The sequence below is a fragment of the Oryza glaberrima genome, unplaced genomic scaffold, assembly GCF_000147395.1.
Source record: "Oryza glaberrima unplaced genomic scaffold, OglaRS2 ChrUN-Ctg56, whole genome shotgun sequence".
In the NCBI taxonomy this organism is placed as follows: Eukaryota; Viridiplantae; Streptophyta; class Magnoliopsida; order Poales; family Poaceae; genus Oryza; species Oryza glaberrima.
This window is the reverse complement of record NW_026267061.1, coordinates 1-24,901: the sequence shown is the minus strand read 5'-3', so window position 1 is coordinate 24,901 and position 24,901 is coordinate 1. Positions and strand designations below refer to the sequence as shown.

General features: G+C 50.5%; 64 non-coding genes and 9 pseudogenes across 64 annotated transcripts; 30 read left to right on the top strand and 43 right to left on the bottom strand.

The window, feature by feature from the left end:
- Nucleotides 1–111: 111 nt before the first annotated feature.
- LOC127759615 (5S ribosomal RNA) lies at nt 112–233 on the top strand. Its single transcript, XR_008014862.1, has one exon. It is a non-coding gene; the product is annotated as a 5S ribosomal RNA (ribosomal RNA).
- Nucleotides 234–439: 206 nt separating this feature from the next.
- Nucleotides 440–558, top strand: LOC127759685 (5S ribosomal RNA). Its single transcript, XR_008014915.1, has one exon. It is a non-coding gene; the product is annotated as a 5S ribosomal RNA (ribosomal RNA).
- A 162-nt stretch (nt 559–720) lies between these two features.
- LOC127759614 (5S ribosomal RNA) lies at nt 721–842 on the top strand. Its single transcript, XR_008014861.1, has one exon. It is a non-coding gene; the product is annotated as a 5S ribosomal RNA (ribosomal RNA).
- Nucleotides 843–1,048: 206 nt separating this feature from the next.
- On the top strand, nt 1,049–1,167 carry LOC127759683 (5S ribosomal RNA). Its single transcript, XR_008014913.1, has one exon. It is a non-coding gene; the product is annotated as a 5S ribosomal RNA (ribosomal RNA).
- A 206-nt stretch (nt 1,168–1,373) lies between these two features.
- On the top strand, nt 1,374–1,492 carry LOC127759697 (5S ribosomal RNA). Its single transcript, XR_008014927.1, has one exon. It is a non-coding gene; the product is annotated as a 5S ribosomal RNA (ribosomal RNA).
- A 162-nt stretch (nt 1,493–1,654) lies between these two features.
- LOC127759613 (5S ribosomal RNA) lies at nt 1,655–1,776 on the top strand. The gene has a single exon (XR_008014860.1). It is a non-coding gene; the product is annotated as a 5S ribosomal RNA (ribosomal RNA).
- A 206-nt stretch (nt 1,777–1,982) lies between these two features.
- LOC127759621 (5S ribosomal RNA) lies at nt 1,983–2,101 on the top strand. The gene has a single exon (XR_008014868.1). It is a non-coding gene; the product is annotated as a 5S ribosomal RNA (ribosomal RNA).
- A 206-nt stretch (nt 2,102–2,307) lies between these two features.
- On the top strand, nt 2,308–2,426 carry LOC127759692 (5S ribosomal RNA). The gene has a single exon (XR_008014922.1). It is a non-coding gene; the product is annotated as a 5S ribosomal RNA (ribosomal RNA).
- Nucleotides 2,427–2,632: 206 nt separating this feature from the next.
- LOC127759681 (5S ribosomal RNA) lies at nt 2,633–2,751 on the top strand. The gene has a single exon (XR_008014912.1). It is a non-coding gene; the product is annotated as a 5S ribosomal RNA (ribosomal RNA).
- Nucleotides 2,752–2,957: 206 nt separating this feature from the next.
- LOC127759637 (5S ribosomal RNA) lies at nt 2,958–3,076 on the top strand. Its single transcript, XR_008014883.1, has one exon. It is a non-coding gene; the product is annotated as a 5S ribosomal RNA (ribosomal RNA).
- A 206-nt stretch (nt 3,077–3,282) lies between these two features.
- On the top strand, nt 3,283–3,396 carry LOC127759671 (5S ribosomal RNA; annotated as a pseudogene).
- Nucleotides 3,397–3,602: 206 nt separating this feature from the next.
- On the top strand, nt 3,603–3,721 carry LOC127759625 (5S ribosomal RNA). Its single transcript, XR_008014872.1, has one exon. It is a non-coding gene; the product is annotated as a 5S ribosomal RNA (ribosomal RNA).
- A 206-nt stretch (nt 3,722–3,927) lies between these two features.
- LOC127759677 (5S ribosomal RNA) lies at nt 3,928–4,043 on the top strand (annotated as a pseudogene).
- Nucleotides 4,044–4,312: 269 nt separating this feature from the next.
- On the top strand, nt 4,313–4,431 carry LOC127759601 (5S ribosomal RNA). Its single transcript, XR_008014849.1, has one exon. It is a non-coding gene; the product is annotated as a 5S ribosomal RNA (ribosomal RNA).
- A 206-nt stretch (nt 4,432–4,637) lies between these two features.
- Nucleotides 4,638–4,751, top strand: LOC127759670 (5S ribosomal RNA; annotated as a pseudogene).
- Nucleotides 4,752–4,957: 206 nt separating this feature from the next.
- On the top strand, nt 4,958–5,076 carry LOC127759624 (5S ribosomal RNA). Its single transcript, XR_008014871.1, has one exon. It is a non-coding gene; the product is annotated as a 5S ribosomal RNA (ribosomal RNA).
- A 206-nt stretch (nt 5,077–5,282) lies between these two features.
- On the top strand, nt 5,283–5,398 carry LOC127759675 (5S ribosomal RNA; annotated as a pseudogene).
- A 269-nt stretch (nt 5,399–5,667) lies between these two features.
- Nucleotides 5,668–5,786, top strand: LOC127759696 (5S ribosomal RNA). Its single transcript, XR_008014926.1, has one exon. It is a non-coding gene; the product is annotated as a 5S ribosomal RNA (ribosomal RNA).
- Nucleotides 5,787–5,992: 206 nt separating this feature from the next.
- LOC127759669 (5S ribosomal RNA) lies at nt 5,993–6,106 on the top strand (annotated as a pseudogene).
- Nucleotides 6,107–6,312: 206 nt separating this feature from the next.
- LOC127759598 (5S ribosomal RNA) lies at nt 6,313–6,431 on the top strand. The gene has a single exon (XR_008014846.1). It is a non-coding gene; the product is annotated as a 5S ribosomal RNA (ribosomal RNA).
- Nucleotides 6,432–6,873: 442 nt separating this feature from the next.
- Nucleotides 6,874–6,992, top strand: LOC127759605 (5S ribosomal RNA). The gene has a single exon (XR_008014853.1). It is a non-coding gene; the product is annotated as a 5S ribosomal RNA (ribosomal RNA).
- Nucleotides 6,993–7,200: 208 nt separating this feature from the next.
- LOC127759709 (5S ribosomal RNA) lies at nt 7,201–7,319 on the top strand. The gene has a single exon (XR_008014939.1). It is a non-coding gene; the product is annotated as a 5S ribosomal RNA (ribosomal RNA).
- A 206-nt stretch (nt 7,320–7,525) lies between these two features.
- Nucleotides 7,526–7,644, top strand: LOC127759710 (5S ribosomal RNA). The gene has a single exon (XR_008014940.1). It is a non-coding gene; the product is annotated as a 5S ribosomal RNA (ribosomal RNA).
- Nucleotides 7,645–7,959: 315 nt separating this feature from the next.
- On the top strand, nt 7,960–8,085 carry LOC127759639 (5S ribosomal RNA; annotated as a pseudogene).
- Nucleotides 8,086–8,291: 206 nt separating this feature from the next.
- On the top strand, nt 8,292–8,410 carry LOC127759640 (5S ribosomal RNA). Its single transcript, XR_008014885.1, has one exon. It is a non-coding gene; the product is annotated as a 5S ribosomal RNA (ribosomal RNA).
- Nucleotides 8,411–8,613: 203 nt separating this feature from the next.
- On the top strand, nt 8,614–8,732 carry LOC127759612 (5S ribosomal RNA). Its single transcript, XR_008014859.1, has one exon. It is a non-coding gene; the product is annotated as a 5S ribosomal RNA (ribosomal RNA).
- A 269-nt stretch (nt 8,733–9,001) lies between these two features.
- LOC127759643 (5S ribosomal RNA) lies at nt 9,002–9,120 on the top strand. The gene has a single exon (XR_008014888.1). It is a non-coding gene; the product is annotated as a 5S ribosomal RNA (ribosomal RNA).
- A 257-nt stretch (nt 9,121–9,377) lies between these two features.
- On the top strand, nt 9,378–9,496 carry LOC127759630 (5S ribosomal RNA). Its single transcript, XR_008014877.1, has one exon. It is a non-coding gene; the product is annotated as a 5S ribosomal RNA (ribosomal RNA).
- A 203-nt stretch (nt 9,497–9,699) lies between these two features.
- Nucleotides 9,700–9,818, top strand: LOC127759610 (5S ribosomal RNA). The gene has a single exon (XR_008014857.1). It is a non-coding gene; the product is annotated as a 5S ribosomal RNA (ribosomal RNA).
- Nucleotides 9,819–10,024: 206 nt separating this feature from the next.
- LOC127759658 (5S ribosomal RNA) lies at nt 10,025–10,140 on the top strand. The gene has a single exon (XR_008014903.1). It is a non-coding gene; the product is annotated as a 5S ribosomal RNA (ribosomal RNA).
- A 122-nt stretch (nt 10,141–10,262) lies between these two features.
- LOC127759589 (5S ribosomal RNA) lies at nt 10,263–10,381 on the bottom strand. The gene has a single exon (XR_008014838.1). It is a non-coding gene; the product is annotated as a 5S ribosomal RNA (ribosomal RNA).
- A 206-nt stretch (nt 10,382–10,587) lies between these two features.
- Nucleotides 10,588–10,677, bottom strand: LOC127759680 (5S ribosomal RNA; annotated as a pseudogene).
- Nucleotides 10,678–10,870: 193 nt separating this feature from the next.
- Nucleotides 10,871–10,989, bottom strand: LOC127759694 (5S ribosomal RNA). The gene has a single exon (XR_008014924.1). It is a non-coding gene; the product is annotated as a 5S ribosomal RNA (ribosomal RNA).
- A 206-nt stretch (nt 10,990–11,195) lies between these two features.
- Nucleotides 11,196–11,314, bottom strand: LOC127759722 (5S ribosomal RNA). Its single transcript, XR_008014952.1, has one exon. It is a non-coding gene; the product is annotated as a 5S ribosomal RNA (ribosomal RNA).
- A 193-nt stretch (nt 11,315–11,507) lies between these two features.
- On the bottom strand, nt 11,508–11,626 carry LOC127759693 (5S ribosomal RNA). Its single transcript, XR_008014923.1, has one exon. It is a non-coding gene; the product is annotated as a 5S ribosomal RNA (ribosomal RNA).
- A 206-nt stretch (nt 11,627–11,832) lies between these two features.
- On the bottom strand, nt 11,833–11,951 carry LOC127759708 (5S ribosomal RNA). Its single transcript, XR_008014938.1, has one exon. It is a non-coding gene; the product is annotated as a 5S ribosomal RNA (ribosomal RNA).
- Nucleotides 11,952–12,157: 206 nt separating this feature from the next.
- On the bottom strand, nt 12,158–12,276 carry LOC127759676 (5S ribosomal RNA). Its single transcript, XR_008014911.1, has one exon. It is a non-coding gene; the product is annotated as a 5S ribosomal RNA (ribosomal RNA).
- A 206-nt stretch (nt 12,277–12,482) lies between these two features.
- LOC127759603 (5S ribosomal RNA) lies at nt 12,483–12,601 on the bottom strand. Its single transcript, XR_008014851.1, has one exon. It is a non-coding gene; the product is annotated as a 5S ribosomal RNA (ribosomal RNA).
- A 206-nt stretch (nt 12,602–12,807) lies between these two features.
- Nucleotides 12,808–12,897, bottom strand: LOC127759679 (5S ribosomal RNA; annotated as a pseudogene).
- A 193-nt stretch (nt 12,898–13,090) lies between these two features.
- LOC127759704 (5S ribosomal RNA) lies at nt 13,091–13,209 on the bottom strand. Its single transcript, XR_008014934.1, has one exon. It is a non-coding gene; the product is annotated as a 5S ribosomal RNA (ribosomal RNA).
- A 206-nt stretch (nt 13,210–13,415) lies between these two features.
- Nucleotides 13,416–13,534, bottom strand: LOC127759721 (5S ribosomal RNA). Its single transcript, XR_008014951.1, has one exon. It is a non-coding gene; the product is annotated as a 5S ribosomal RNA (ribosomal RNA).
- Nucleotides 13,535–13,727: 193 nt separating this feature from the next.
- LOC127759663 (5S ribosomal RNA) lies at nt 13,728–13,846 on the bottom strand. The gene has a single exon (XR_008014908.1). It is a non-coding gene; the product is annotated as a 5S ribosomal RNA (ribosomal RNA).
- A 206-nt stretch (nt 13,847–14,052) lies between these two features.
- On the bottom strand, nt 14,053–14,171 carry LOC127759707 (5S ribosomal RNA). Its single transcript, XR_008014937.1, has one exon. It is a non-coding gene; the product is annotated as a 5S ribosomal RNA (ribosomal RNA).
- Nucleotides 14,172–14,377: 206 nt separating this feature from the next.
- LOC127759652 (5S ribosomal RNA) lies at nt 14,378–14,496 on the bottom strand. The gene has a single exon (XR_008014897.1). It is a non-coding gene; the product is annotated as a 5S ribosomal RNA (ribosomal RNA).
- A 206-nt stretch (nt 14,497–14,702) lies between these two features.
- Nucleotides 14,703–14,821, bottom strand: LOC127759602 (5S ribosomal RNA). The gene has a single exon (XR_008014850.1). It is a non-coding gene; the product is annotated as a 5S ribosomal RNA (ribosomal RNA).
- Nucleotides 14,822–15,027: 206 nt separating this feature from the next.
- Nucleotides 15,028–15,117, bottom strand: LOC127759678 (5S ribosomal RNA; annotated as a pseudogene).
- Nucleotides 15,118–15,310: 193 nt separating this feature from the next.
- LOC127759703 (5S ribosomal RNA) lies at nt 15,311–15,429 on the bottom strand. The gene has a single exon (XR_008014933.1). It is a non-coding gene; the product is annotated as a 5S ribosomal RNA (ribosomal RNA).
- Nucleotides 15,430–15,635: 206 nt separating this feature from the next.
- Nucleotides 15,636–15,754, bottom strand: LOC127759720 (5S ribosomal RNA). The gene has a single exon (XR_008014950.1). It is a non-coding gene; the product is annotated as a 5S ribosomal RNA (ribosomal RNA).
- A 193-nt stretch (nt 15,755–15,947) lies between these two features.
- On the bottom strand, nt 15,948–16,066 carry LOC127759641 (5S ribosomal RNA). The gene has a single exon (XR_008014886.1). It is a non-coding gene; the product is annotated as a 5S ribosomal RNA (ribosomal RNA).
- A 206-nt stretch (nt 16,067–16,272) lies between these two features.
- LOC127759597 (5S ribosomal RNA) lies at nt 16,273–16,391 on the bottom strand. Its single transcript, XR_008014845.1, has one exon. It is a non-coding gene; the product is annotated as a 5S ribosomal RNA (ribosomal RNA).
- A 271-nt stretch (nt 16,392–16,662) lies between these two features.
- Nucleotides 16,663–16,781, bottom strand: LOC127759629 (5S ribosomal RNA). Its single transcript, XR_008014876.1, has one exon. It is a non-coding gene; the product is annotated as a 5S ribosomal RNA (ribosomal RNA).
- A 206-nt stretch (nt 16,782–16,987) lies between these two features.
- On the bottom strand, nt 16,988–17,106 carry LOC127759719 (5S ribosomal RNA). Its single transcript, XR_008014949.1, has one exon. It is a non-coding gene; the product is annotated as a 5S ribosomal RNA (ribosomal RNA).
- Nucleotides 17,107–17,299: 193 nt separating this feature from the next.
- Nucleotides 17,300–17,418, bottom strand: LOC127759618 (5S ribosomal RNA). The gene has a single exon (XR_008014865.1). It is a non-coding gene; the product is annotated as a 5S ribosomal RNA (ribosomal RNA).
- A 206-nt stretch (nt 17,419–17,624) lies between these two features.
- LOC127759596 (5S ribosomal RNA) lies at nt 17,625–17,743 on the bottom strand. The gene has a single exon (XR_008014844.1). It is a non-coding gene; the product is annotated as a 5S ribosomal RNA (ribosomal RNA).
- A 271-nt stretch (nt 17,744–18,014) lies between these two features.
- LOC127759606 (5S ribosomal RNA) lies at nt 18,015–18,133 on the bottom strand. The gene has a single exon (XR_008014854.1). It is a non-coding gene; the product is annotated as a 5S ribosomal RNA (ribosomal RNA).
- A 206-nt stretch (nt 18,134–18,339) lies between these two features.
- LOC127759632 (5S ribosomal RNA) lies at nt 18,340–18,458 on the bottom strand. Its single transcript, XR_008014879.1, has one exon. It is a non-coding gene; the product is annotated as a 5S ribosomal RNA (ribosomal RNA).
- A 206-nt stretch (nt 18,459–18,664) lies between these two features.
- On the bottom strand, nt 18,665–18,783 carry LOC127759595 (5S ribosomal RNA). Its single transcript, XR_008014843.1, has one exon. It is a non-coding gene; the product is annotated as a 5S ribosomal RNA (ribosomal RNA).
- Nucleotides 18,784–19,078: 295 nt separating this feature from the next.
- Nucleotides 19,079–19,197, bottom strand: LOC127759717 (5S ribosomal RNA). Its single transcript, XR_008014947.1, has one exon. It is a non-coding gene; the product is annotated as a 5S ribosomal RNA (ribosomal RNA).
- Nucleotides 19,198–19,492: 295 nt separating this feature from the next.
- On the bottom strand, nt 19,493–19,611 carry LOC127759706 (5S ribosomal RNA). The gene has a single exon (XR_008014936.1). It is a non-coding gene; the product is annotated as a 5S ribosomal RNA (ribosomal RNA).
- A 295-nt stretch (nt 19,612–19,906) lies between these two features.
- Nucleotides 19,907–20,025, bottom strand: LOC127759713 (5S ribosomal RNA). Its single transcript, XR_008014943.1, has one exon. It is a non-coding gene; the product is annotated as a 5S ribosomal RNA (ribosomal RNA).
- Nucleotides 20,026–20,351: 326 nt separating this feature from the next.
- Nucleotides 20,352–20,470, bottom strand: LOC127759691 (5S ribosomal RNA). Its single transcript, XR_008014921.1, has one exon. It is a non-coding gene; the product is annotated as a 5S ribosomal RNA (ribosomal RNA).
- Nucleotides 20,471–20,676: 206 nt separating this feature from the next.
- On the bottom strand, nt 20,677–20,795 carry LOC127759714 (5S ribosomal RNA). The gene has a single exon (XR_008014944.1). It is a non-coding gene; the product is annotated as a 5S ribosomal RNA (ribosomal RNA).
- A 206-nt stretch (nt 20,796–21,001) lies between these two features.
- LOC127759705 (5S ribosomal RNA) lies at nt 21,002–21,120 on the bottom strand. The gene has a single exon (XR_008014935.1). It is a non-coding gene; the product is annotated as a 5S ribosomal RNA (ribosomal RNA).
- A 206-nt stretch (nt 21,121–21,326) lies between these two features.
- On the bottom strand, nt 21,327–21,445 carry LOC127759712 (5S ribosomal RNA). Its single transcript, XR_008014942.1, has one exon. It is a non-coding gene; the product is annotated as a 5S ribosomal RNA (ribosomal RNA).
- A 191-nt stretch (nt 21,446–21,636) lies between these two features.
- LOC127759695 (5S ribosomal RNA) lies at nt 21,637–21,755 on the bottom strand. The gene has a single exon (XR_008014925.1). It is a non-coding gene; the product is annotated as a 5S ribosomal RNA (ribosomal RNA).
- A 206-nt stretch (nt 21,756–21,961) lies between these two features.
- On the bottom strand, nt 21,962–22,080 carry LOC127759600 (5S ribosomal RNA). Its single transcript, XR_008014848.1, has one exon. It is a non-coding gene; the product is annotated as a 5S ribosomal RNA (ribosomal RNA).
- A 206-nt stretch (nt 22,081–22,286) lies between these two features.
- On the bottom strand, nt 22,287–22,405 carry LOC127759599 (5S ribosomal RNA). The gene has a single exon (XR_008014847.1). It is a non-coding gene; the product is annotated as a 5S ribosomal RNA (ribosomal RNA).
- A 206-nt stretch (nt 22,406–22,611) lies between these two features.
- LOC127759623 (5S ribosomal RNA) lies at nt 22,612–22,730 on the bottom strand. Its single transcript, XR_008014870.1, has one exon. It is a non-coding gene; the product is annotated as a 5S ribosomal RNA (ribosomal RNA).
- A 206-nt stretch (nt 22,731–22,936) lies between these two features.
- On the bottom strand, nt 22,937–23,055 carry LOC127759609 (5S ribosomal RNA). The gene has a single exon (XR_008014856.1). It is a non-coding gene; the product is annotated as a 5S ribosomal RNA (ribosomal RNA).
- A 205-nt stretch (nt 23,056–23,260) lies between these two features.
- Nucleotides 23,261–23,379, bottom strand: LOC127759633 (5S ribosomal RNA). The gene has a single exon (XR_008014880.1). It is a non-coding gene; the product is annotated as a 5S ribosomal RNA (ribosomal RNA).
- A 191-nt stretch (nt 23,380–23,570) lies between these two features.
- LOC127759684 (5S ribosomal RNA) lies at nt 23,571–23,689 on the bottom strand. Its single transcript, XR_008014914.1, has one exon. It is a non-coding gene; the product is annotated as a 5S ribosomal RNA (ribosomal RNA).
- Nucleotides 23,690–23,894: 205 nt separating this feature from the next.
- Nucleotides 23,895–24,013, bottom strand: LOC127759588 (5S ribosomal RNA). The gene has a single exon (XR_008014837.1). It is a non-coding gene; the product is annotated as a 5S ribosomal RNA (ribosomal RNA).
- A 207-nt stretch (nt 24,014–24,220) lies between these two features.
- Nucleotides 24,221–24,340, bottom strand: LOC127759628 (5S ribosomal RNA). Its single transcript, XR_008014875.1, has one exon. It is a non-coding gene; the product is annotated as a 5S ribosomal RNA (ribosomal RNA).
- Between the last annotated feature and the right edge of the window lie 561 nt (nt 24,341–24,901).

Genomic DNA, 24,901 nt, shown 5'->3' with positions numbered 1-24,901 from the left:
GTAACATTTTCTGTAGATGTCCGTGGATATATCATTTGCCTGATTCCGAGTCCGTATGAGAAAGTTACGCCTATTTTAAGAAATGACATCCGAATGACGCCTAGACATATCGGATGCGATCATACCAGCACTAAAGCACCGGATCCCATCAGAACTCCGAAGTTAAGCGTGCTTGGGCGAGAGTAGTACTAGGATGGGTGACCTCCTCCTGGGAAGTCCTCGTGTTGCATCCCTCCTTTTTGTCGTCTCTCTCTCCCCTCTTTTGACTCGCGCCGCTGCGTCCCTCGTGTTGTGTCGCTCCTTGGGCGAGAGCTGCGGAGAATCGGATGTAACATTTTCTGTAGATGTCCGTGGATATATCATTTGCCTGATTCCGAGTCCGTATGAGAAAGTTACGCCTATTTTAAAAAATGACATCCGGATGACGCCTAGACATATCGGATGCGATCATACCAGCACTAAAGCACCGGATCCCATCAGAACTCCGAAGTTAAGCGTGCTTGGGCGAGAGTAGTACTAGGATGGGTGACCTCCTGGGAAGTCCTCGTGTTGCATCCCTCCTTTTTGTCGTCTCTCTCTCCCCTCTTTTGACTCACGCCGGAATCGGATGTAACATTTTCTGTAGATGTCCGTGGATATATCATTTGCCTGATTCCGAGTCCGTATGAGAAAGTTACGCCTATTTTAAGAAATGACATCCGAATGACGCCTAGACATATCGGATGCGATCATACCAGCACTAAAGCACCGGATCCCATCAGAACTCCGAAGTTAAGCGTGCTTGGGCGAGAGTAGTACTAGGATGGGTGACCTCCTCCTGGGAAGTCCTCGTGTTGCATCCCTCCTTTTTGTCGTCTCTCTCTCCCCTCTTTTGACTCGCGCCGCTGCGTCCCTCGTGTTGTGTCGCTCCTTGGGCGAGAGCTGCGGAGAATCGGATGTAACATTTTCTGTAGATGTCCGTGGATATATCATTTGCCTGATTCCGAGTCCGTATGAGAAAGTTACGCCTATTTTAAAAAATGACATCCGGATGACGCCTAGACATATTGGATGCGATCATACCAGCACTAAAGCACCGGATCCCATCAGAACTCCGAAGTTAAGCGTGCTTGGGCGAGAGTAGTACTAGGATGGGTGACCTCCTGGGAAGTCCTCGTGTTGCATCCCTCCTTTTTGTCGTCTCTCTCTCCCCTCTTTTGACTCGCGCCGCTGCGTCCCTCGTGTTGTGGCGCTCCTTGGGCGAGAGCTGCGGAGAATCGGATGTAACATTTTCTGTAGATGTCCGTGGATATATCATTTGCCTGATTCCGAGTCCGTATGAGAAAGTTACGCCTATTTTAAGAAATGACATCCGAATGACGCCTAGACATATCGGATGCGATCATACCAGCACTAAAGCACCGGATCCCATCAGAACTCCGAAGATAAGCGTGCTTGGGCGAGAGTAGTACTAGGATGGGTGACCTCCTGGGAAGTCCTCGTGTTGCATCCCTCCTTTTTGTCGTCTCTCTCTCCCCTCTTTTGACTCGCGCCGGAATCGGATGTAACATTTTCTGTAGATGTCCGTGGATATATCATTTGCCTGATTCCGAGTCCGTATGAGAAAGTTACGCCTATTTTAAGAAATGACATCCGAATGACGCCTAGACATATCGGATGCGATCATACCAGCACTAAAGCACCGGATCCCATCAGAACTCCGAAGTTAAGCGTGCTTGGGCGAGAGTAGTACTAGGATGGGTGACCTCCTCCTGGGAAGTCCTCGTGTTGCATCCCTCCTTTTTGTCGTCTCTCTCTCCCCTCTTTTGACTCGCGCCGCTGCGTCCCTCGTGTTGTGTCGCTCCTTGGGCGAGAGCTGCGGAGAATCGGATGTAACATTTTCTGTAGATGTCTGTGGATATATCATTTGCCTGATTCCGAGTCCGTATGAGAAAGTTACGCCTATTTTAAGAAATGACATCCGAATGACGCCTAGGCATATCAGATGCGATCATACCAGCACTAAAGCATCGGATCCCATCAGAACTCTGAAGTTAAGCGTGCTTGGGCGAGAGTAGTACTAGGATGGGTGACCTCCTGGGAAGTCCTCGTGTTGCATCCCTCCTTTTTGTCGTCTCTCTCTCCCCTCTTTTGACTCGCGCCGCTGCGTCCCTCGTGTTGTGTCGCTCCTTGGGCGATAGCTGCGGAGAATCGGATGTAACATTTTCTGTAGATGTCCGTGGATATATCATTTGCCTGATTCCGAGTCCGTATCAGAAAGTTACGCATATTTTATGAAATGACATCCAAATGACGCCTAGGCATATCGGATGCGATCATACCAGCACTAAACCACCGGATCCCATCAGAACTCCGAAGGTAAGCGTGCTTGGGCGAGAGTAGTACTAGGATGGGTGACCTCCTGGGAAGTCCTCGTGTTGCATCCCTCCTTTTTGTCGTCTCTCTCTACCCTCTTTTGACTCGCTCCGCTGCGTCCCTCGTGTTGTGTCGCTCCTTGGGCGAGAGCTGCGGAGAATCGGATGTAACATTTTCTGTAGATGTCCGTGGATATATCATTTGCCTGATTCCGAGTCCGTATGAGAAAGTTACGCCTATTTTAAGAAATGACATCCGAATGACGCCTAGGCATATTGGATGCGATCATACCAGCACTAAAGCACCGGATCCCATCAGAACTCCGAAGTTAAGCGTGCTTGGGCGAGAGTAGTACTAGGATGGGTGACCTCCTGGGAAGTCCTCGTGTTGCATCCCTCCTTTTTGTCGTCTCTCTCTCCCCTCTTTTGACTCGCGCCGCTGCGTCCCTCGTGTTGTGTCGCTCCTTGGGCGAGAGCTGCGGAGAATCGGATGTAACATTTTCTGTAGATGTCCGTGGATATATCATTTGCCTGATTCCGAGTCCGTATGAGAAAGTTACGCCTATTTTAAGAAATGACATCCGAATGACGCCTAGGCATATCGGATGCGATCATACTAGCACGAAAGCACCGGATCCCATCAGAACTCCGAAGTTAAGCGTGGTTGGGCGAGAGTAGTACTAGGATGGGTGACCTCCTGGGAAGTCCTCATGTTGCGTCCCTCCTTTTTGTCGTCTCTCTCTCCCCTCTTTTGACTCGCGCCGCTGCGTCCCTCGTGTTGTGTCGCTCCTTGGGCGAGAGCTGGGGAGAATCGGATCTAACATTTTCTGTAGATGTCCGTGGATATATCATTTGCCTGATTCCGAGTCCGTATGAGAAAGTTACGCCTATTTTAAGAAATAACATCCGAATGACGCCTAGGCATATTGGATGCGATTATACCAGCACTAAAGCACTAGATCCCATCAGAACTTCGAAGTTAAGCGTGCTTAGGCGAGAGTAGTACTAGGATGGGTGACAGGAAGTCCTCGTGTTGCATCCCTCCTTTTTGTCATCTCTCTCTCCCCTCTTTTGACTCGCGCCGCTGCGTCCCTCGTGTTGTGTCGCTCCTTGGGCGAGAGCTGCGGAGAATCGGATGTAACATTTTCTGTAGATGTCCGTGGATATATCATTTGCCTGATTCCGAGTCCGTATGAGAAAGTTACGCCTATTTTAAGAAATGACATCCGAATGACGCCTAGGCATATCGGATGCGATCATACTAGCACGAAAGCACCGGATCCCATCAGAACTCCGAAGTTAAGCGTGGTTGGGCGAGAGTAGTACTAGGATGGCTGACCTCCTGGGAAGTCCTCGTGTTGCATCCCTCCTTTTTGTTGTCTCTCTCTCCCCTCTTTTGACTCGCGCCGCTGCGTCCCTCGTGTTGTGTCGCTCCTTGGGCGAGAGCTGCGGAGAATCGGATGTAACATTTTCTGTAGATGTCCGTGGATATATCATTTGCCTGATTCCGAGTCCGTATGAGAAAGTTACGCCTATTTTAAGAAATGACATCCGAATGACGCCTAGGCATATCGGATGCGATCATACCTGCACTAAAGCACCGGATCCCATTAGAACTCCGAAGTTAAGCGTGCTTGGGCGAGAGTAGTACTAGGATCTCCCCTCTTTTGACTCGCGCCGCTGCGTCCCTCGTGTTGTGTCGCTCCTTGGGCGAGAGCTGCGGAGTCCTGGGAAGTCCTCGTGTTGCATCCCTCCTTTTTATCGTCTCTCTCTCCCCTCTTTTGACTCGCGCCGCTGCGTCCCTCGTGTTGTGTCGCTCCTTGGTGGAGAGCTGCGAGGAATCGGATGTAACATTTTCTGTAGATGTCCGTGGATATATCATTTGCCTGATTCCGAGTCCGTATGAGAAAGTTACGCCTATTTTAAGAAATGACATCCGAATGACGCCTAAGCATATCGGATGCGATCATACCAGCACTAAAGCACCGGATCCCATCAGAACTCCGAAGTTAAGCGTGCTTGGGCGAGAGTAGTACTAGGATGGGTGACCTCCTGGGAAGTCCTCATGTTGCGTCCCTCCTTTTTGTCGTCTCTCTCTCCCCTCTTTTGACTCGCGCCGCTGCGTCCCTCGTGTTGTGTCGCTCCTTGGGCGAGAGCTGGGGAGAATCGGATCTAACATTTTCTGTAGATGTCCGTGGATATATCATTTGCCTGATTCCGAGTCCGTATGAGAAAGTTACGCCTATTTTAAGAAATAACATCCGAATGACGCCTAGGCATATTGGATGCGATTATACCAGCACTAAAGCACTAGATCCCATCAGAACTTCGAAGTTAAGCGTGCTTAGGCGAGAGTAGTACTAGGATGGGTGACAGGAAGTCCTCGTGTTGCATCCCTCCTTTTTGTCATCTCTCTCTCCCCTCTTTTGACTCGCGCCGCTGCGTCCCTCGTGTTGTGTCGCTCCTTGGGCGAGAGCTGCGGAGAATCGGATGTAACATTTTCTGTAGATGTCCGTGGATATATCATTTGCCTGATTCCGAGTCCGTATGAGAAAGTTACGCCTATTTTAAGAAATGACATCCGAATGACGCCTAGGCATATCGGATGCGATCATACTAGCACGAAAGCACCGGATCCCATCAGAACTCCGAAGTTAAGCGTGGTTGGGCGAGAGTAGTACTAGGATGGCTGACCTCCTGGGAAGTCCTCGTGTTGCATCCCTCCTTTTTGTTGTCTCTCTCTCCCCTCTTTTGACTCGCGCCGCTGCGTCCCTCGTGTTGTGTCGCTCCTTGGGCGAGAGCTGCGGAGAATCGGATGTAACATTTTCTGTAGATGTCCGTGGATATATCATTTGCCTGATTCCGAGTCCGTATGAGAAAGTTACGCCTATTTTAAGAAATGACATCCGAATGACGCCTAGGCATATCGGATGCGATCATACCTGCACTAAAGCACCGGATCCCATTAGAACTCCGAAGTTAAGCGTGCTTGGGCGAGAGTAGTACTAGGATCTCCCCTCTTTTGACTCGCGCCGCTGCGTCCCTCGTGTTGTGTCGCTCCTTGGGCGAGAGCTGCGGAGTCCTGGGAAGTCCTCGTGTTGCATCCCTCCTTTTTATCGTCTCTCTCTCCCCTCTTTTGACTCGCGCCGCTGCGTCCCTCGTGTTGTGTCGCTCCTTGGGGGAGAGCTGCGAGGAATCGGATGTAACATTTTCTGTAGATGTCCGTGGATATATCATTTGCCTGATTCCGAGTCCGTATGAGAAAGTTACGCCTATTTTAAGAAATGACATCCGAATGACGCCTAGGCATATCGGATGCGATCATACCAGCACTAAAGCACCGGATCCCATCAGAACTCCGAAGTTAAGCGTGCTTGGGTGAGAGTAGTACTAGGATGGGTGACCTCCTGGGAAGTCCTCATGTTGCATCCCTCCTTTTTGTCGTCTCTCTCTCCCCTCTTTTGACTCGCGCTGCTGCGTCCCTCGTGTTGTGTCGCTCCTTGGGCGAGAGCTGGGGAGAATCGGATCTAACATTTTCTGTAGATGTCCGTGGATATATCATTTGCCTGATTCCGAGTCCGTATGAGAAAGTTACGCCTATTTTAAGAAATAACATCCGAATGACGCCTAGGCATATTGGATGCGATTATACCAGCACTAAAGCACTAGATCCCATCAGAACTTCGAAGTTAAGCGTGCTTAGGCGAGAGTAGTACTAGGATGGGTGACAGGAAGTCCTCGTGTTGCATCCCTCCTTTTTGTCATCTCTCTCTCCCCTCTTTTGACTCGCGCCGCTGCGTCCCTCGTGTTGTGCCGCTCCTTGGGCGAGAGCTGCGGAGAATCGGATGTAACATTTTCTGTAGATGTCCGTGGATATATCATTTGCCTGATTCCGAGTCCGTATGAGAAAGTTACGCCTATTTTAAGAAATGACATCCGAATGACGCCTAGGCATATTGGATGCGATCATACCAGCACTAAAGCACCGTATCCCATCAGAACTCCGAAGTTAAGCGTGCTTGGGCGAGAGTAGTACTAGGATGGGTGACCTCCTGGGAAGTCCTCGTGTTGCATCCCTCTTTTTTGTCGTCTCTCTCTCCCCTCTTTTGACTCGCGGCGCTGCGTCCCTCGTGTTGTGTCGCTCCTTGGGCGAGAGCTGGGGAGAATCGGATGTAACATTTTCTGTAGATGTCCGTGGATATATCATTTGCCTGATTCCGAGTCCGTATGAGAAAGTTACGCCTATTTTAAGAAATGACATCCGAATAACGCCTAGTCATATCGGATGCGATCATACCAGCACTAAAGCACCGGTTCCCATCAGAACTCTCTCTCCCCTCTTTTTACTCGCGCCGCTACGTCCCTCGTGTTGTGTCGCTCCTTGGGCGAGAGCTGCGGAGAATCGGATGTAACATTTTCTGTAGATGTCCGTGGATATATCATTTGCCTGATTCCGAGTCCGTATGAGAAAGTTACGCCTATTTTAACAAATAACATCCGAATGACGCCTAGGCATATTGGATGCGATTATACCAGCACTAAAGCACCGGATCCCATCAGAACTCCGAAGTTAAGCGTGCTTGTGCGAGAGTAGTACTAGGATGGGTGACCTCCTGGGAAGTCCTCGTGTTGCATCCCTCCTTTTTGTCGTCTCTCTCTCCCCCCTCTTTTGAGTCGCGCCGCTGCGTCCCTCGTGTTGTGTCGCTCCTTGGGCGAGAGCTGCGGAGAATCGGATGTAACATTTTCTGTAGATGTCCGTGGATATATCATTTGCCTGATTCCGAGTCCGTACGAGAAAGTTACGCCTATTTTAAGAAATGACATCCGAATAACGCCTAGATATATCGGATGCGATCATACCAGCACTAAAGCACCTGATCCCATCAGAACTCCGAAGTTAAGCGTGCTTGGGCGAGAGTAGTACTAGGATGGGTGACCTCCTGGGAAGTCCTCGTGTTGCATCCCTCCTTTTTGTCGTCTCTCTCTCCCCTCTTTTGACTCGCGCCGCTGCGTCCCTCGTGTTGTGTCGCTCCTTGGGCGAGAGCTGCGGAGAATCGGATGTAACATTTTCTGTAGATGTCCGTGGATATATCATTTGCCTGATTCCGAGTCCGTATGAGAAAGTTACGCCTATTTTAAGAAATGACATCGGAATGACGCCTAGTCATATGGGATGCGATCATACCAGCACTAAAGCACCGGATCCCATCAGAACTCCGAAGTTAAGCGTGCTTGGGCGAGAGTAGTACTAGGATGGGTGACCTCCTGGGAAGTCCTCATGTTGCATCCCTCCTTTTTGTCGTCTCTCTCTCCCCTCTTTTGACTCGCGCCGCTGCGTCCCTCGTGTTGTGTCGCTCCTTGGGCGAGAGTAGTACTAGGAAGTCCTCATGTTACATCCCTCCTTTTTGTCGTCTCTCTCTCCCCTCTTTTGACTCGCGCCGCTGCGTCCCTCGTGTTGTGTCGCTCCTTGGGCGAGAGCTGGGGAGAATCGGATGTAACATTTTCTGTAGATGTCCGTGGATATATCATTTGCCTGATTCCGAGTCCGTATGAGAAAGTTACGCCTATTTTAAGAAATGACATCCGAATGACGCCTAGGCATATTGGATGCGATTATACCAGCACTAAAGCACCGGATCCCATCAGAACTCCGAAGTCCGAAGTTAAGCGTGCTTGGGCGAGAGTAGTACTATGATGGGTGACCTCCTGGGAAGTTCTCGTGTTGCATCCCTCCTTTTTGTCGTCTCTCTCTCCCCTCTTTTGACTTGCGCCGCTGCGTCCCTCGTGTTGCGTCGCTCCTTGGGCGAGAGCTGGGGAGAATCGGATGTAACATTTTCTGTAGATGTCCCTAGATATATCATTTGCCTGATTCCGAGTCCGTATGAGAAAGTTACGCCTATTTTAAGAAATGACATCCGAATGACGCCTAAGCATATCGGATGCGATCATACGAGCACTAAAGCACCGGATCCCATCAGAACTCCGAAGTCAAGCGTGCTTGGGCGAGAGTAGTACAAGGATGGGTGACCTCCTGGGAAGTCCTTGTGTTGCTTCCCTCCTTTTTGTCTCTCTCTCCCCTCTTTTGACTCGCGCCGCTGCGTCCCTCGTGTTGTGTCGCTCCTTGGGCGAGAGATGCGGAGAATCGGATGTAACATTTTCTGTAGATGTCCGTGGATATATCATTTGCCTGATTCCGAGTCCGTATGAGAAAGTTACGCCTATTTTAAGAAATGACATCCGAATGACGCCTAGGCATATCTGTTGCGATCATACCAGCACTAAAGCACCAGATCCCATCAGAACTCCGAAGTTAAGCGTGCTTGGGCGAGAGTAGTACTAGGATGGGTGACCTCCTGGGAAGTCCTCGTGTTGCATCCTCCTTTTTGTCGTCTCTCTCTCCCCTCCTTTGACTCGCGCCGCTGCGTCCCTCGTGTTGTGTCGCTCCTTGGGCGAGAGCTCTCTCCCCTCTTTTGACTCGCGCCGCTGCGTCCCTCGTGTTGTGTCGCTCCTTGGGCGAGAGCTGCGGGGAATCGGATGTAACATTTTCTGTAGATGTCCGTGAATATATCATTTGCCTGATTCCGAGTCCGTATGAGAAAGTTACGCCTATTTTAAGAAATGGCATCCGAATGACGCCTAGGCATATCGGATGCGATCATACTAGCACTAAAGCACTAGATCCCATCAAAACTCCAAAGTTAAGCGTGCTTGGGCGAGAGTAGTACTAGGATGGGTGACCTCTTGGGAAGTGCTTGTGTTGCATCCCTCCTTTTTGTCGTCTCTCTCTCCCCTCTTTTGACTCGCGCCGCTGCGTCCCTCGTGTTGTGTCGCTCCTTGGGTGAAAGCTGCGGGGAATCGGATGTAACATTCGTGTTGTGTCGCTCCTTGGGCGAGAGCTGCGGGGAATCGGATGTAAAATTTTCTGTAGATGTCCGTGGATATATCATTTGCCTGATTCCGAGTCCGTATGAGAAAGTTACGCCTATTTTAAGAAATGACATCCGAATGACGCCTAAGCAAATCGGATGCGATCATACCAGCACTAAAGCACCGGATCCCATCAAAACTCCGAAGTTAAGCCTGCTTGGGCGAGAGTAGTACTAGGATGGGTGACCTCCTGGGAAGTCCTTGTGTTGCATCCCTCCTTTTTGTCGTCTCTCTCCCTCTTTTGACTCGCGCCGCTGCGTCCCTCGTGTTGTGTCGCTCCTTGGGCGAGAGCTGCGGAGAATCGGATGTAACATTTTCTGTAGATGTTCGTGGATATATCATTTGCCTGATTCCGAGTCCGTATGAGAAAGTTACGCCTATTTGAAGAAATGACATCCGAATGACGCCTAGGCATATCGGATGCGATCATACCAGCACTAAAGCACCGTATCCCATCAGAACTCCGAAGTTAAGCGTGCTTGGGCGAGAGTAGTACTAGGATGGGTGACCTTCTGAGAAGTCCTCGTGTTGCATCCCTCCTTTTTGTCGTCTCTCTCTCCCCTCTTTTGACTCGCGCCGCTGCGTCCCTCGTGTTGTGTCGCTCCTTGGGCGAGAGATGCGGAGAATCGGATGTAACATTTTCTGTAGATGTCCGTCGATATATCATTTGCATGATTCCGAGTCCGTATGAGAAAGTTACGCCTATTTTAAGAAATGATATCCGAATGACGCCTAGGCATATCGGATGCGATCATAGAACTAAAGCACCGGATCCCATCAGAACTCCGAAGTTAAGCGTGCTTGGGCGAGAGTAGTACTAGGATGGGTGACCTCCAGGGAAGTCCTCGTGTTGCATCCCTCCTTTTCGCCGTCTCTCTCTCCCCACATCCGATTCTCCGCAGCTCTCGCCCAAGGAGCGACACAACACGAGGGACGCAGCGGCGCGAGTCAAAAAAGGGGAGAGAGAGACGGCGAAAAGGAGGGATGCAACACGAGGACTTCCCAGGAGGTCACCCATCCTAGTACTACTCTCGCCCAAGCACGCTTAACTGCGGAGTTCTGATGGGATCCAGTGCTTTAGTGCTGGTATGATCGCATCAGATATGTCTAGGCGTCATTCGGATGTCATTTCTTAAAATAGGCGTAACTTTCTCATACGGACTCGGAATCAGGCAAATGATATATCCACGGACATCTACAGAAAATGTTACATCCGATTCTCCGCAGCTCTCGCCCAAGGAGCGACACAACACGAGGGACGCAGCGGCGCGAGTCAAAAGAGGGGAGAGAGAGACGACAAAAAGGAGGGATGCAACACGAGGACATCTCGCCCAAGCACGCTTAACTTCGGAGTTCTGATGGGATCCGGTGCTTTAGTACTGGTATGATCGCATCCGATATGTCTAGGCGTCATTCGGATGTCATTTCTTAAAATAGGCGTAACTTTCTCATACGGACTCGGAATCATGCAAATGATATATCCACGGACATCTACAGAAAATGTTACATCCGATTCTCCGCAGAGCGACACAACACGAGAGACGCAGCGGCGCGAGTCAAAAGAGCGGAGAGAGAGACGACAAAAAGGAGGGATGCAACACGAGGACTTCCCAGGAGGTCACCCATCCTAGTACTACTCTCGCCCAAGCACGCTTAACTTCGGAGTTCTAATGGGATCCGGTGCTTTAGTGCTGGTATGATCGCATCCGATATGTCTAGGCGTCATTCGGATGTCATTTCTTAAAATAGGCGTAACTTTCTCATACGGACTCGGAATCAGGCAAATGATATATCCACGGACATCTACAGAAAATGTTACATCCGATTCTCCGCAGCTCTCGCCCAAGGAGCGACACAACACGAGGGACGCAGCGGCGCGAGTCAAAAGAGGGGAGAGTGAGACGACAAAAAGGAGGGATGCAACACGAGGACTTCCAAGGAGGTCACCCATCCTAGTACTACTCTCGCCCAAGCACGCTTAACTTCGGAGTTCTGATGGGATCCGATGCTTTAGTGCTGGTATGATCGCATCCGATATGTCTAGGCGTCATTCGGATGTCATTTCTTAAAATAGGCGTAACTTTCTCATACGGACTCCGAATCATGCAAATGATATATCCACGGACATCTACAGAAAATGTTACATCCGATTCTCCGCAGAGCGACACAACACGAGGGACGCAGCGGCGCGAGTCAAAAGAGGGGAGAGAGAGACGACAAAAAGGAGGGATGCAACACGAGGACTTCCCAAGAGGTCACCCATCCTAGTACTACTCTCGCCCAAGCACGCTTAACTTCGGAGTTCTGATGGGATCCGGTGCTTTAGTGCTGGTATGATCGCATCCGATATGTCCAGGCGTCATTCGGATGTCATTTCTTAAAATAGGCGTAACTTTCTCATACGGACTCGGAATCAGGCAAATGATATATCCACGGACATCTACAGAAAATGTTACATCCGATTCTCCGCAGCTCTCGCCCAAGGAGCGACACAACACGAGGGACGCAGCGGCGCGAGTCAAAAGAGGGGAGAGAGAGACGACAAAAAGGAGGGATGCAACACGAGGACTTCGTAGGAGGTCACCCATCCTAGTACTACTCTCGCCCAAGCACGCTTAACTTCGGAGTTCTGATGGGATCCGGTGCTTTAGTGCTGGTATGATCGCATCCGATATGTCTAGGCGTCATTCGGATGTCATTTCTTAAAATAGGCGTAACTTTCTCATACGGACTCGGAATCAGGCAAATGATATATCCACGGACATCTACAGAAAATGTTACATCCGATTCTCCGCAGCTCTCGCCCAAGGAGCGACACAACACGAGGGACGCAGCGGCGCGAGTCAAAAGAGGGGAGAGAGAGACGACAAAAAGGAGGGATGCAACACGAGGACTTCCCAGGAGGTCACCCATCCTAGTACTACTCTCGCCCAAGCACGCTTAACTTCGGAGTTCTGATGGGATCCGGTGCTTTAGTGCTGGTATGATCGCATCCGATATGTCCAGGCGTCATTCGGATGTCATTTCTTAAAATAGGCGTAACTTTCTCATACGGACTCGGAATCAGGCAAATGATATATCCACGGACATCTACAGAAAATGTTACATCCGATTCTCCGCAGCTCTCGCCCAAGGAGCGACACAACACGAGGGACGCAGCGGCGCGAGTCAAAAGAGGGGAGAGAGAGACGACAAAAAGGAGGGATGCAACACGAGGACTTCGTAGGAGGTCACCCATCCTAGTACTACTCTCGCCCAAGCACGCTTAACTTCGGAGTTCTGATGGGATCCGGTGCTTTAGTGCTGGTATGATCGCATACGATATGTCTAGGCGTCATTCGGATGTCATTTCTTAAAATAGGCGTAACTTTCTCATACGGACTCGGAATCAGGCAAATGATATATCCACGGACATCTACAGAAAATGTTACATCCGATTCTCCGCAGCTCTCGCCCAAGGAGCGACACAACACGAGGGACGCAGCGGCGCGAGTCAAAAGAGGGGAGAGAGAGACGACAAAAAGGAGGGATGCAACACGAGGACATCTCGCCCAAGCACGCTTAACTTCGGAGTTCTGATGGGATCCGGTGCTTTAGTACTGGTATGATCGCATCCGATATGTCTAGGCGTCATTCGGATGTCATTTCTTAAAATAGGCGTAACTTTCTCATACGGACTCGGAATCATGCAAATGATATATCCACGGACATCTACAGAAAATGTTACATCCGATTCTCCGCAGAGCGACACAACACGAGAGACGCAGCGGCGCGAGTCAAAAGAGGGGAGAGAGAGACGACAAAAAGGAGGGATGCAACACGAGGACTTCCCAGGAGGTCACCCATCCTAGTACTACTCTCGCCCAAGCACGCTTAACTTCGGAGTTCTAATGGGATCCGGTGCTTTAGTGCTGGTATGATCGCATCAGATATCCCTAGGCGTCATTCGGATGTCATTTCTTAAAATAGGCGTAACTTTCTCATACGGACTCGGAATCAGGCAAATGATATATCCACGGACATCTACAGAAAATGTTACATCCGATTCTCCGCAGCTCTCGCCCAAGGAGCGACACAACACGAGGGACGCAGCGGCGCGAGTCAAAAGAGGGGAGAGAGAGACGACAAAAAGGAGGGATGCAACACGAGGACTTCCAAGGAGGTCACCCATCCTAGTACTACTCTCGCCCAAGCACGCTTAACTTCGGAGTTCTGATGGGATCCGATGCTTTAGTGCTGGTATGATCGCATCCGATATGTCTAGGCGTCATTCGGATGTCATTTTTTAAAATAGGCGTAACTTTCTCATACGGACTCCGAATCATGCAAATGATATATCCACGGACATCTACAGAAAATGATACATCCGATTCTCCGCAGAGCGACACAACACGAGGGACGCAGCGGCGCGAGTCAAAAGAGGGGAGAGAGAGACGACAAAAAGGAGGGATGCAACACGAGGACTTCCCAGGAGGTCACCCATCCTAGTACTACTCTCGCCCAAGCACGCTTAACTTCGGAGTTCTGATGGGATCCGGTGCTTTAGTGCTGGTATGATCGCATCCGATATGTCCAGGCGTCATTCGGATGTCATTTCTTAAAATAGGCGTAACTTTCTCATACGGACTCGGAATCAGGCAAATGATATATCCACGGACATCTACAGAAAATGTTACATCCGATTCTCCGCAGCTCTCGCCCAAGGAGCGACACAACACGAGGGACGCAGCGGCGCGAGTCAAAAGAGGGGAGAGAGAGACGACAAAAAGGAGGGATGCAACACGAGGACTTCGTAGGAGGTCACCCATCCTAGTACTACTCTCGCCCAAGCACGCTTAACTTCGGAGTTCTGATGGGATCCGGTGCTTTAGTGCTGGTATGATCGCATCCGATATGTCTAGGCGTCATTCGGATGTCATTTCTTAAAATAGGCGTAACTTTCTCATACGGACTCGGAATCAGGCAAATGATATATCCACGGACATCTACAGAAAATGTTACATCCGATTCTCCGCAGCTCTCGCCCAAGGAGCGACACAACACGAGGGACGCAGCGGCGCGAGTCAAAAGAGGGGAGAGAGAGACGACAAAAAGGAGGGATGCAACACGAGGACTTCCCAGGAGGTCACCCATCCTAGTACTACTCTCGCCCAAGCACGCTTAACTTCGGAGTTCTGATGGGATCCGGTGCTTTAGTGCTGGTATGATCGCATCCGATATGTCCAGGCGTCATTCGGATGTCATTTCTTAAAATAGGCGTAACTTTCTCATACGGACTCGGAATCAGGCAAATGATATATCCACGGACATCTACAGAAAATGTTACATCCGATTCTCCGCAGCTCTCGCCCAAGGAGCGACACAACACGAGGGACGCAGCGGCGCGAGTCAAAAGAGGGGAGAGAGAGACGACAAAAAGGAGGGATGCAACACGAGGACTTCGTAGGAGGTCACCCATCCTAGTACTACTCTCGCCCAAGCACGCTTAACTTCGGAGTTCTGATGGGATCCGGTGCTTTAGTGCTGGTATGATCGCATACGATATGTCTAGGCGTCATTCGGATGTCATTTCTTAAAATAGGCGTAACTTTCTCATACGGACTCGGAATCAGGCAAATGATATATCCACGGACATCTACAGAAAATGTTACATCCGATTCTCCGCAGCTCTCGCCCAAGGAGCGACACAACACGAGGGACGCAGCGGCGCGAGTCAAAAGAGGGGAGAGAGAGACGACAAAAAGGAGGGATGCAACACGAGGACATCTCGCCCAAGCACGCTTAACTTCGGAGTTCTGATGGGATCCGGTGCTTTAGTACTGGTATGATCGCATCCGATATGTCTAGGCGTCATTCGGATGTCATTTCTTAAAATAGGCGTAACTTTCTCATACGGACTCGGAATCATGCAAATGATATATCCACGGACATCTACAGAAAATGTTACATCCGATTCTCCGCAGAGCGACACAACACGAGAGACGCAGCGGCGCGAGTCAAAAGAGGGGAGAGAGAGACGACAAAAAGGAGGGATGCAACACGAGGACTTCCCAGGAGGTCACCCATCCTAGTACTACTCTCGCCCAAGCACGCTTAACTTCGGAGTTCTAATGGGATCCGGTGCTTTAGTGCTGGTATGATCGCATCAGATATCCCTAGGCGTCATTCGGATGTCATTTCTTAAAATAGGCGTAACTTTCTCATACGGACTCGGAATCAGGCAAATGATATATCCACGGACATCTACAGAAAATGTTACATCCGATTCTCCGCAGCTCTCGCCCAAGGAGCGACACAACACGAGGGACGCAGCGGCGCGAGTCAAAAGAGGGGAGAGAGAGACGACAAAAAGGAGGGATGCAACACGAGGACTTCCAAGGAGGTCACCCATCCTAGTACTACTCTCGCCCAAGCACGCTTAACTTCGGAGTTCTGATGGGATCCGATGCTTTAGTGCTGGTATGATCGCATCCGATATGTCTAGGCGTCATTCGGATGTCATTTTTTAAAATAGGCGTAACTTTCTCATACGGACTCCGAATCATGCAAATGATATATCCACGGACATCTACAGAAAATGATACATCCGATTCTCCGCAGAGCGACACAACACGAGGGACGCAGCGGCGCGAGTCAAAAGAGGGGAGAGAGAGACGACAAAAAGGAGGGATGCAACACGAGGACTTCCCAGGAGGTCACCCATCCTAGTACTACTCTCGCCCAAGCACGCTTAACTTCGGAGTTCTGATGGGATCCGGTGCTTTAGTGCTGGTATGATCGCATCCGATATGTCCAGGCGTCATTCGGATGTCATTTCTTAAAATAGGCGTAACTTTCTCATACGGACTCGGAATCAGGCAAATGATATATCCACGGACATCTACAGAAAATGTTACATCCGATTCTCCGCAGCTCTCGCCCAAGGAGCGACACAACACGAGGGACGCAGCGGCGCGAGTCAAAAGAGGGGAGAGAGAGACGACAAAAAGGAGGGATGCAACACAAGGACTTCGTAGGAGGTCACCCATCCTAGTACTACTCTCGCCCAAGCACGCTTAACTTCGGAGTTCTGATGGGATCCGGTGCTTTAGTGCTGGTATGATCGCATCCGATATGTCTAGGCGTCATTCGGATGTCATTTCTTAAAATAGGCGTAACTTTCTCATACGGACTCGGAATCAGGCAAATGATATATCCACGGACATCTACAGAAAATGTTACATCTGATTCTCCGCAGCTCTCGCCCAAGGAGCGACACAACACGAGGGACGCAGCGGCGCGAGTCAAAAGAGGGGAGAGAGAGACGACAAAAAGGAGCGACACAACACGAGGGACGCAGCGGCGCGAGTCAAAAGAGGGGAGAGAGAGACGACAAAAAGGAGGGATGCAACACGAGGACTTCCCAGGAGGTCACCCATCCTAGTACTACTCTCGCCCAAGCACGCTTAACTTCGGAGTTCTGATGGGATCCGGTGCTTTAGTGCTGGTATGATCGCATCCGATATGTCCAGGCGTCATTCGGATGTCATTTCTTAAAATAGGCGTAACTTTCTCATACGGACTCGGAATCAGGCAAATGATATATCCACGGACATCTACAGAAAATGTTACATCCGATTCTCCGCAGCTCTCGCCCAAGGAGCGACACAACACGAGGGACGCAGCGGCGCGAGTCAAAAGAGGGGAGAGAGAGACGACAAAAAGGAGGGATGCAACACGAGGACTTCCAAGGAGGTCACCCATCCTAGTACTACTCTCGCCCAAGCACGCTTAACTTCGGAGTTCTGATGGGATCCGATGCTTTAGTGCTGGTATGATCGCATCCGATATGTCTAGGCGTCATTCGGATGTCATTTTTTAAAATAGGCGTAACTTTCTCATACGGACTCCGAATCATGCAAATGATATATCCACGGACATCTACAGAAAATGTTACATCCGATTCTCCGCAGAGCGACACAACACGAGGGACGCAGCGGCGCGAGTCAAAAGAGGGGAGAGAGAGACGACAAAAAGGAGGGATGCAACACGAGGACTTCCCAGGAGGTCACCCATCCTAGTACTACTCTCGCCCAAGCACGCTTAACTTCGGAGTTCTGATGGGATCCGGTGCTTTAGTGCTGGTATGATCGCATCCGATATGTCCAGGCGTCATTCGGATGTCATTTCTTAAAATAGGCGTAACTTTCTCATACGGACTCGGAATCAGGCAAATGATATATCCACGGACATCTACAGAAAATGTTACATCCGATTCTCCGCAGCTCTCGCCCAAGGAGCGACACAACACGAGGGACGCAGCGGCGCGAGTCAAAAGAGGGGAGAGAGAGACGACAAAAAGGAGGGATGCAACACAAGGACTTCGTAGGAGGTCACCCATCCTAGTACTACTCTCGCCCAAGCACGCTTAACTTCGGAGTTCTGATGGGATCCGGTGCTTTAGTGCTGGTATGATCGCATCCGATATGTCTAGGCGTCATTCGGATGTCATTTCTTAAAATAGGCGTAACTTTCTCATACGGACTCGGAATCAGGCAAATGATATATCCACGGACATCTACAGAAAATGTTACATCTGATTCTCCGCAGCTCTCGCCCAAGGAGCGACACAACACGAGGGACGCAGCGGCGCGAGTCAAAAGAGGGGAGAGAGAGACGACAAAAAGGAGCGACACAACACGAGGGACGCAGCGGCGCGAGTCAAAAGAGGGGAGAGAGAGACGACAAAAAGGAGGGATGCAACACGAGGACTTCCCAGGAGGTCACCCATCCTAGTACTACTCTCGCCCAAGCACGCTTAACTTCGGAGTTCTGATGGGATCCGGTGCTTTAGTGCTGGTATGATCGCATCCGATATGTCCAGGCGTCATTCGGATGTCATTTCTTAAAATAGGCGTAACTTTCTCATACGGACTCGGAATCAGGCAAATGATATATCCACGGACATCTACAGAAAATGTTACATCCGATTCTCCGCAGCTCTCGCCCAAGGAGCGACACAACACGAGGGACGCAGCGGCGCGAGTCAAAAGAGGGGAGAGAGAGACGACAAAAAGGAGGGATGCAACACGAGGACTTCGTAGGAGGTCACCCATCCTAGTACTACTCTCGCCCAAGCACGCTTAACTTCGTAGTTCTAATGGGATCCGGTGCTTTAGTGCTGGTATGATCGCATCCGATATGTCTAGGCGTCATTCGGATGTCATTTCTTAAAATAGGCGTAACTTTCTCATACGGACTCGGAATCAGGCAAATGATATATCCACGGACATCTACGGAAAATGTTACATCCGATTCTCCGCAGCTCTCGCCCAAGGAGCGACACAACACGAGGGACGCAGCGGCGCGAGTCAAAAGAGGGGAGAGAGAGACGACAAAAAGGAGGGATGCAACACGAGGACTTCCCAGGAGGTCACCCATCCTAGTACTACTCTCGCCCAAGCACGCTTAACTTCGGAGTTCTGATGGGATCCGGTGCTTTAGTGCTGGTATGATCGCATCCGATATGTCTAGGCGTCATTCGGATGTCATTTCTTAAAATAGGCGTAACTTTCTCATACGGACTCGGAATCAGGCAAATGATATATCCACGGACATCTACAGAAAATGTTACATCCGATTCTCCGCAGCTCTCGCCCAAGGAGCGACACAACACGAGGGACGCAGCGGCGCGAGTCAAAAGAGGGGAGAGAGAGACGACACATCCGATTCTCCGCAGCTCTCGCCCAAGGAGCGACACAACACGAGGGACGCAGCGGCGCGAGTCAAAAGAGGGGAGAGAGAGACGACAAAAAGGAGGGATGCAACACGAGGACTTCCCAGGAGGTCACCCATCCTAGTACTACTCTCGCCCAAGCACGCTTAACTTCGGAGTTCTGATGGGATCCGGTGCTTTAGTGCTGGTATGATCGCATCCGATATGTCTAGGCGTCATTCGGATGTCATTTCTTAAAATAGGCGTAACTTTCTCATACGGACTCGGAATCAGGCAAATGATATATCCACGGACATCTACAGAAAATGTTACATCCGATTCTCCGCAGCTCTCGCCCAAGGAGCGACACAACACGAGGGACGCAGCGGCGCGAGTCAAAAGAGGGGAGAGAGAGACGACACATCCGATTCTCCGCAGCTCTCGCCCAAGGAGCGACACAACACGAGGGACGCAGCGGCGCGAGTCAAAAGAGGGGAGAGAGAGACGACAAAAAGGAGGGATGCAACACGAGGACTTCCCAGGAGGTCACCCATCCTAGTACTACTCTCGCCCAAGCACGCTTAACTTCGGAGTTCTGATGGGATCCGGTGCTTTAGTGCTGGTATGATCGCATCCGATATGTCTAGGCGTCATTCGGATGTCATTTCTTAAAATAGGCGTAACTTTCTCATACGGACTCGGAATCAGGCAAATGATATATCCACGGACATCTACAGAAAATGTTACATCCGATTCTCCGCAGCTCTCGCCCAAGGAGCGACACAACACGAGGGACGCAGCGGCGCGAGTCAAAAGAGGGGAGAGAGAGACGACACATCCGATTCTCCGCAGCTCTCGCCCAAGGAGCGACACAACACGAGGGACGCAGCGGCGCGAGTCAAAAGAGGGGAGAGAGAGACGACAAAAAGGAGGGATGCAACACGAGGACTTCCCAGGAGGTCACCCATCCTAGTACTACTATCGCCCAAGCACGCTTAACTTCGGAGTTCTGATGGGATCCGGTGCTTTAGTGCTGGTATGATCGCATCCGATATGTCTAGGCGTCATTCGGATGTCATTTCTTAAAATAGGCGTAACTTTCTCATACGGACTCGGAATCAGGCAAATGATTAACTTCGGAGTTCTGATGGTATCCGGTGCTTTAGTGCTGGTATGATCGCATCCGATATGTCTAGGCGTCATTCGGATGTCATTTCTTCAAATAGGCGTAACTTTCTCATACGGACTCGGAATCAGGCAAATGATATATCCACGGACATCTACAGAAAATCCGCAGCTCTCGCCCAAGGAGCGACACAACACGAGGGACGCAGCGGCGCGAGTCAAAAGAGGGGAGAGAGAGACGACAAAAAGGAGGGATGCAACACGAGGACTTCCCAGGAGGTCACCCATCCTAGTACTACTCACGCCCAAGCACGCTTAACTTCGGAGTTCTGATGGGATCCGGTGCTTTAGTGCTGGTATGATCGCATCCGATATGTCTAGGCGTCATTCGGATGTCATTTCTTAAAATAGGCGTAACTTTCTCATACGGACTCGGAATCAGGCAAATGATATATCCACGGACATCTACAGAAAATGTTACATCCGATTCTCCGCAGCTCTCGCCCAAGGAGCGGCACAACACTAGGGACGCAGCGGCGCGAGTCAAAAGAGGGGAGAGAGAGACGACAAAAAGGAGGGATGCAACACGAGGACTTCCCAGGAGGTCACCCATCCTAGTACTACTCTCGCCCAAGCACGCTTAACTACGGAGTTCTGATGGGATCCGGTGCTTTAGTGCTGGTATGATCGCGTCCGATATGTCTAGGCGTCATTCGGATGTCATTTCTTAAAATAGGCGTAACTATCTCATACGGACTCGGAATCAGGCAAATGATATATCCACGGATATCTACAGAAAATGTTACATCCGATTCTCCGCAGCTCTCGCCCAAGGAGCGACACAACACGAGGGACGCAGCGGCGCGAGTCAAAAGAGGGGAGAGAGAGACGACAAAAAGGAGGGATGCAACACCAGGACTTCCCAGGAGGTCACCCATCCTAGTACTACTCTCGCCCAAGCACGCTTAACTTCGGAGTTCTGATGGGATCCGGTGCTTTAGTGCTGGTATGATCGCATCCAATATGTCTAGGCGTCATTCGGATGTCATTTCTTAAAATAGGCGTAACTTTCTCATACGGACTCGGAATCAGGCAAATGATATATCCACGGACATCTACAGAAAATGTTACATCCGATTCTCCGCAGCTCTCGCCCAAGGAGCGACACAACACGAGGGACGCAGCGGCGCGAGTCAAAAGAGGGGAGAGAGAGACGACAAAAAGGAGGGATGCAACACGAGGACTTCCCAGGAGGTCACCCATCCTAGTACTACTATCGCCCAAGCACGCTTAACTTCGGAGTTCTGATGGGATCCGGTGCTTTAGTGCTGGTATGATCGCATCCGATATGTCTAGGCGTCATTCGGATGTCATTTCTTCAAATAGGCGTAACTTTCTCATACGGACTCGGAATCAGGCAAATGATATATCCACGGACATCTACAGAAAATCCGCAGCTCTCGCCCAAGGAGCGACACAACACGAGGGACGCAGCGGCGCGAGTCAAAAGAGGGGAGAGAGAGACGACAAAAAGGAGGGATGCAACACGAGGACTTCCCAGGAGGTCACCCATCCTAGTACTACTCTCGCCCAAGCACGCTTAACTTCGGAGTTCTGATGGGATCCGGTGCTTTAGTGCTGGTATGATCGCATCCGATATGTCTAGGCGTCATTCGGATGTCATTTCTTAAAATAGGCGTAACTTTCTCATACGGACTCGGAATCAGGCAAATGATATATCCACGGACATCTACAGAAAATGTTACATCCGATTCTCCGCAGCTCTCGCCCAAGGAGCGGCACAACACTAGGGACGCAGCGGCGCGAGTCAAAAGAGGGGAGAGAGAGACGACAAAAAGGAGGGATGCAACACGAGGACTTCCCAGGAGGTCACCCATCCTAGTACTACTCTCGCCCAAGCACGCTTAACTTTGGAGTTCTGATGGGATCCGGTGCTTTAGTGCTGGTATGATCGCGTCCGATATGTCTAGGCGTCATTCGGATGTCATTTCTTAAAATAGGCGTAACTTTCTCATACGGACTCGGAATCAGGCAAATGATATATCCACGGATATCTACAGAAAATGTTACATCCGATTCTCCGCAGCTCTCGCCCAAGGAGCGACACAACACGAGGGACGCAGCGGCGCGAGTCAAAAGAGGGGAGAGAGAGACGACAAAAAGGAGGGATGCAACACCAAGACTTCCCAGGAGGTCACCCATCCTAGTACTACTCTCGCCCAAGCACGCTTAACTTCGGAGTTCTGATGGGATCCGGTGCTTTAGTGCTGGTATGATCGCATCCGATATGTATAGGCGTCATTCGGATGTCATTTCTTAAAATAGGCGTAACTTTCTCATACGGACTCGGAATCAGGCAAATGATATATCCACGGACATCTACAGAAAATGTTACATCCGATTCTCCGCAGCTCTCGCCCAAGGAGCGGCACAACACTAGGGACGCAGCGGCGCGAGTCAAAAGAGGGGAGAGAGAGACGACAAAAAGGAGGGATGCAACACGAGGACTTCCCAGGAGGTCACCGATCCTAGTACTACTCTCGCCCAAGCACGCTTAACTTCGGAGTTCTGATGGGATCCGGTGCTTTAGTGCTGGTATGATCGCGTCCGATATGTCTAGGCGTCATTCGGATGTCATTTCTTAAAATAGGCGTAACTTTCTCATACGGACTCGGAATCAGGCAAATGATATATCCACGGATATCTACAGAAAATGTTACATCCGATTCTCCGCAGCTCTCGCCCAAGGAGCGACACAACACGAGGGACGCAGCGGCGCGAGTCAAAAGAGGGGAGAGAGAGACGACAAAAAGGAGGGATGCAACACCACGACTTCCCAGGAGGTCACCCATCCTAGTACTACTCTCGCCCAAGCACGCTTAACTTCGGAGTTCTGATGGGATCCGGTGCTTTAGTGCTGGTATGATCGCATCCATATGTCTAGGCGTCATTCGGATGTCATTTCTTAAAATAGGCGTAACTTTCTCATACGGACTCGGAATCAGGCAAATGATATATCCACGGACATCTACAGAAAATGTTACATCCGATTCTCCGCAGCTCTCGCCCAAGGAGCGACACAACACGAGGGACGCAGCGGCGCGAGTCAAAAGAGGGGAGAGAGAGACGACAAAAAGGAGGGATGCAACACTAGGACTTCCCAGGAGGTCACCCATCCTAGTACTACTATCGCCCAAGCACGCTTAACTTCGGAGTTCTGATGGGTTCCGGTGCTTTAGTGCTGGTATGATCGCATCCGATATGTCTAGGCGTCATTCGGATGTCATTTCTTCAAATAGGCGTAACTTTCTCATACGGACTCGGAATCAGGCAAATGATATATCCACGGACATCTACAGAAAATCCGCAGCTCTCGCCCAAGGAGCAACACAACACGAGGGACGCAGCGGCGCGAGTCAAAAGAGGGGAGAGAGAGACGACAAAAAAGAGGGATGCAACACGAGGACTTCCCAGGAGGTCACCCATCCTAGTACTACTCTCGCCCAAGCACGCTTAACTTCGGAGTTCTGATGGGATCCGGTGCTTTAGTGCTGGTATGATCGCATCCGATATGTCTAGGCGTCATTCGGATGTCATTTCTTAAAATAGGCGTAACTTTCTCATACGGACTCGGAATCAGGCAAATGATATATCCACGGACATCTACAGAAAATGTTACATCCGATTCTCCGCAGCTCTCGCCCAAGGAGCGGCACAACACGAGGGACGCAGCGGCGCGAGTCAAAAGAGGGGAGAGAGAGACGACAAAAGGAGGGATGCAACACGAGGACTTCCCAGGAGGTCACCCATCCTAGTACTACTCTCGCCCAAGCACGCTTAACTTCGGAGTTCTGATGGGATCCGGTGCTTTAGTGCTGGTATGATCGCATCCGATATGTCTAGGCGTCATTCGGATGTCATTTCTTAAAATAGGCGTAACTTTCTCATACGGACTCGGAATCAGGCAAATGATATATCCACGGACATCTACAGAAAATGTTACATCCGATTCTCCGCAGCTCTCGCCCAAGGAGCGGCCACAACACGAGGGACGCAGCGGCGCGAGTCAAAAGAGGGGAGAGAGAGACGACAAAAAGGAGGGATGCAACACGAGGACTTCCCCAGGAGGTCACCCATCCTAGTACTACTCTCGCCCAAGCACGCTTAACTTCGGAGTTCTGATGGGATCCGGTGCTTTAGTGCTGGTATGATCGCAATCCGATATGTCTAGGCGTCATTCGGATGTCATTTCTTAAATAGGCGTAACTTTCTCATACGGACTCGGAATCAGGCAAATGATATATCCACGGACATCTACAGAAAATGTTACATCCGATTCTCCGCAAGCTCTCGCCCAAGGAGCGGGCACAACACGAGGGACGCAGCGTCGCGAGTCTAAAGAGGAGAAGAGAGACTACAAAAAGAGGGATGCAACAAGATGAACTTTCCCAGGAGTCAACCATCCTATACTACTTACTCCCTCTCCCAAGCAACCTTAAATTCGGAGTTCTGATGGGATCCCCGGTGCTTAGTGCTGGTATGATCGTCATCCGATTATGTCTAGGCGTCATTCTGGTCAATTTCTTCAAATAGCGAACTTTCTCATACGGACTAGACTCGGAATCATGCAAATGATATATCCCACGGACCTCTAACAGAAAATCCGCAGCTCTTGCTCTCCCAGAGCGCACAACACGAGGACGCAGCGGCGCGAGTCAAAAGAGGGGAGAGAGAGACGACAAAAAGGAGGGATGCAACACGAGGACTTCCCAGGAGGTCA